Source organism: Orcinus orca, chromosome 3 (genome assembly GCF_937001465.1).
Source record: "Orcinus orca chromosome 3, mOrcOrc1.1, whole genome shotgun sequence".
Taxonomy (NCBI): domain Eukaryota; kingdom Metazoa; phylum Chordata; class Mammalia; order Artiodactyla; family Delphinidae; genus Orcinus; species Orcinus orca.
In genome coordinates, this window is record NC_064561.1 from 94,838,902 (window position 1) to 94,844,042 (window position 5,141).

At 41.1% G+C, this 5,141-nt stretch overlaps 1 pseudogene; it reads right to left on the minus strand.

The window, feature by feature from the left end:
• Positions 1-2,003: 2,003 nt before the first annotated feature.
• On the minus strand, positions 2,004-4,216 carry LOC101287209 (probable ATP-dependent RNA helicase DDX4; annotated as a pseudogene).
• Positions 4,217-5,141: the final 925 nt, after the last annotated feature.

A 5,141-nucleotide genomic window follows, 5' to 3' on the forward strand; every position in this document is an offset into this window, starting at 1 on the left:
TAAGGCATGTAGAACAGTGCCTATCACTGAATTATATGTATTAACTATTATTAATAATGATCATTATATCCTCTTTGGATAATGTTAGGTAACAATTAAAAAGAAATTTAGAAAATTCGAAATATAGAAGGCAATAAAAATAGGGTATTGTCAGGCTTCCCTGGTGGCGCAGTGGTTGAGAGGCCGCCTGCCGATGCAGGGGACACGGGTTTGTGCCCCGGTCCGGGAAGATCCCACATGCCGCGGAGCAGCAAGGCCCGTGAGCCATGGCCGCTGAGCCTGTGTGTCCGGAGCCTGTGCTCCACAACGGGAGAGGCCACAACAGTGAGAGGCCCGTGTACCGCAGGAAAAAAAAAAAAAATGGTATTGTCAAATATTTAAAGAATAGATTCTAAGTGTTGTGAGGCCTGAAACTTATACAATTTCGGGAACCCTTCATGAGAAAATAAATACAAACTTACAAATATAAAATTAGGAATGGGGGGTTTCCCTGGTGGCACAGTGGTTAAAAATCCACCTGCCAATGCAGGGGATACGGATTCGATCCCTGTTTCTGGAAGATCCCACATACCGCAGAACAACTAAGCTCGTGCACCACAACTACTGAGCCTGCGCTCTGGAGCCCGTGAGCCACAACTACTGAGCCCACATGCCTAGAGCCTGTGCTCTGCAACAAGAGAAGCCACTGCAATGAGAAGCCTGCACAACATAATGAAGAGTAGCCCCCGCGTGCTGCAACTAGAGAAAGCCTGCTCACAGCAACGAAGACCCAACGCAGCCAAAAATAAATAAATAAAATAAATAAATTTTAAAAAATAAAATTAGGAATGAAGGATGCTCACATTAGCACTGTTTGAAAAGACAAAACAAAATAAAGCATAGCTATGTGCCTCAGTAGGTGAATTGTTAAAAAAAAAAAATAGTGGTACATCCATACAATAGAATACCAAAAAGTTGTTTAAAATAATGAGATATCGACTTCCCTGGTGGCGCAGTGGTTAAGAATCCACCTGCCAATGCAGGGGACGTGGGTTTGAACCCTGATCCAGGAATATCCCACGTGCTGCGGAGCAACTAAGCCCATGCGCCACAACTACTGAGCCTGCACTCTAGAGCCCGCAAGCCACAACTACTGAGCCTGTGCGCCACAACTACTGAAGCCTGCGTGCCTAGAGCCAGTGCTCCGCAACAAGAGAAGCCACCGCAATGAGAAGCCCAAGCACCGCAACAAACAGTAGCCACCGCTCGCCGCAGCTAGAGACAGCCTGCATGCAGCAACGGAGACCCAATGCAGCCAAAAGTATACAAATAAATAAATTAATTAAAAAAAATAATGAGGTATACATTAACATGGGAAAGACTGCAAGGTGTATTGTTAAGTAAGAAAAGCAAAATTCATTTTGGCAGATAGACTAAGTTGCCTAGCTGATATTCATTGTTTCAATTTTCCTTACTAAGAGATCTTAGTAAACCTTAGTTGGGAGGCAATGTGCAATTTTTCTTTAAGGAAAATTAGGCAAATACCACAGAAAGGCCAAGCAAACTCACAGGGTAGACATTTGGGTGGAAAACTGATATAAATATCTTTCTCTCTGGAAAGGGCAAAGAAGTTTGATTCTCTTGAGTTGTGCCTTTTCTTGTTTCCATCTGACTGTTTCCTCTTCCTGTAATCGTGCTGAAGCCAAAGAACAGGACAAGAGGGGGCAAGTAAATTAGATAGAGTGAAGGACATCTCCATAGGTCATTCCTATTGATTAAGGAAGAGCAAGTTCATCTTAATGAAATTCTCAATCTCACAGGCTGGAAGTAAGAGCTTTCCTTCTACTCCCATTGCGTTAAATTTCTTTCCATCTTACGTCCTGAAGAATATTTTGTCATCTCTTCTGGTTATTCTCTATTCTCTCCCCAAGTAAACTGTAACCTCTTTTCAAAAAAAATTTTTTTCAAGACATTTAGAATGCTTTAATTTTTCCACTTAACACCATTTGTATCAGTAACTGCAATATTGTAATTTTTAGCCTCTCACATTACCTAGTCAGTAAAGATTTAATTTTTTGAGGGTACGAGTAAGAACAGGAAGACAGGAGACACAGAATGTCAGACTTCACACTTGTCTCAAAAATTAAAATTATTTTCTTTGCAGCAAAACTATACCACAAACTTCAGTGATTTAGCTTTAATCCCATGATTCATTATCTACTGGATTGGGAGCTTGTGAAAAAGAAAATCTTGCTGTGTTCAGGGTGCTCTTGCCCTGATGATTCTTTTTAGGATCATCAGATGCAAACACATTTCCTCTTGTTCTGTCACGGAAGCCAGGAACACATGTGCTCAAGGCACTTTCTTCCAACTGTGCAGAACACCCTGTTGAGCATCTGGTGGTACTTTCATTGGAGGCTGTGCTATATGGTAATCTGGGCATCAAAATAGGAAATATCTCATATTTCCACAATGACCAGTACACTGGATTCAATGAACACATCATCACATCATCAAAACATCATCAAAACTGATAACATATCAAACATTTTCAATATCTAGCCCTCTGGCAGCTACTGAAGTAGCTACGAAAACTGGGCACTTTCCACAATGAAAATCCCCAAGAGTTTGCTTTTTCTCTCTGTTCCAGACCACCGTGAATACATATGGTTGCTATTTTTTTCCTGACAAAGAAAAGTTACAATAAAATCTGCTTTCTTCTTAGTTTCAGCGAAAACTATAGTTTTTTCGTCACCTATGTTTTGCAGAATTTCTACAAGTTTTTCTCTTTTTCAGTACTAGCCAGCTGGGAGAATGGTCTGGTGAACATCTCTACATGCTCTGCTCACTTATCCAACAGCCACAAACAAATAGTTTAACTTTTACAACTCCTCAGCCAAGCTTTGAATTTCCTCTGGGAAAACTGCACTGAGCAAAAGGGTTTGATGTTCCTTTGATTGCTGGGAAGGAAGTTAGCTTCTTCATTTCTGGTCCAGAATCCATATCCAGCAGCAGTCATCTAAAATTAAATATTTGAGTTATCTGAGACCAATGTTTTCTTTATCTGTGATATCCGTTCGTCTTCCAGGAGTAGCACATAATAACCATAGCCTTGTAATGTCTGGGTGAGAGCAAAAGGGGACACCATTCTCGGTTCAGGCACTCTTGCTAGGCAACTGACATACTTCTTTGCTTTTATTCTTACGCGTTCTTAGAGATAGGGATTATTATTTTCACTTTTCATACAATGAAACAGAGGCTCAGAGAGGTTAGATAATTGATCTTCTAAGTGGTAGAGGCAGGAAACCATCTGGGACTTTATGGACAACGCTAATCTGAGAATAAAAATGCTAATAGGAATCTTTATAAAATTGGTCTGCCTTTTGAAACATTCCTGTCTCTTCTGCCAAAGAGAGGCTGCCCCAAACTTCCTATGAAGTGAACAGAGAAACACTGTGCTTCATTATATCTACATTAACGATGGGCTTTAGCCAAAACTGAAAGGTAGGTGAGGTGAGACTCAGGGGCTTTTCTGTCTCTGCTCTTGGTGGCTCTCACTTAGCTCCATCCATGAGGTCACATCTGACCTGAGTCTGGGCCAACTTCCAGAATCAAACTCCATTTCCCTTAGTGCTGCAGTCTTAGCTGGTGGTCATGGAGGCAAAGTAATCTCAGAAGAGAAATGTTATGAGGAAGTTTAGTTTATAGAATTTGGAAACAAATACACTGGGTTCAAAAAACATAGGTCCTCCACTTATTAGTTCTGTCACTTTGGATTAAGTACTCATTCCAAAAATTTGGAATATGGAAATTTCCTCACGTGGTTGGTATGAGGATTAGAGACAATGTAAATGAAGGGTAAGGCTCACAGTAGGTGCCATTAAGATGTAGCTATGACTCAGAGCTTCTAGCTGAATTTTTGGTAGATACAAAGCCTGGACTTTTCCAACAAAAAAAAAAAAATAGAAGAAAAATTTTAGAGATTTATGATCTTACTAAAGTCAAAAGTATTTACTTAAATAATGTATAGTCACCTCAGCTAAAATGAAAAAATATGTACATTTGGAACTAGTCTTCAACTTGGGCTTACCCTGCCTGCTTTGGACAGTCACCCTAACTTACTCCTCTTTGGCGATTTTCTAGTGGGAGAATAAGATTGGAGCAGCCTCTCTTTAGCAGATGTCCTTTTTGTTGGCACTGGGATCCTGCTGGGAATAGGACACTGTCCAATGTGCATCGTCCTCCCCCAACTTGGAAACAAATGGAAAACTCCCGTGAAAGTGTTGAGAGACAGTTCCCCATGGATCTCTCAGGTTTCTGCAAAATTTGTAAGCAGCACTAACTGCCCTTTCATTCTAGTTTATCTTCTCACAGATTTTGTAGAGGGAAAGCCTTGGAAGATAGAGTTGGTATCTCCGTGTGGAGCAAAGCACAGCCTTGCATATTGTCCAGTGTTTCCCTCTGGGGCTAAGGTTGATAGATTTGCTCTAAGGCCATAAATAGAGTCAGATTCTCTATGCTCAGGATTCCACTACCTGCTCTGCATCCACTTGGGCTCCCTCTGCCTCAACACCACGGGACCTGGGGAGTAAGGAGAACCAATCTGAACGTAAATCTCTTGCTGCTTGCTATGCTGTGATTAGTGAAGTCCATCATCTCTCATCCAGGATTCTCTTGTCTTCTGCCAGCATGAAACTGTGACAGGCAAACTTGTTAGCTTGAGAGTAGGTAAAAATTCACATCCTTTACAGTTCTTGACGCAGAGCATGTGAAAACACTGAAATGTACAGTTGTCAGGCCAGAGGACTCAGGAATCTCTTCTGATTAGGGAGTGCAGGTGGCTTAGAGAAATTGTGGCAAGAGAGGTAATACCTGAACTGCATTTTGAAAGATGAGTACAAGTTGGCCAAGTGAGAAAGGCTAAGAGAAGAATTCCAGGAAGAAGAAATGAGACATAGTTATGCATATGTTTGTGAGAAATTGGAATATTAGAGCTCAGATTGCAAGGGGATGGGCATGGCAGGAGGTAATCTACAAAGCAGTCTGAGAATATATTGAGTAAAGAAAGAAGAAAAACTGATTTCTGGATTTTCTGCTCTGCTAAGCAGTCTCATGTGAACGGTCTCATTTTACTAGCACAGCAACTTTCTTAGGTTAGGTAT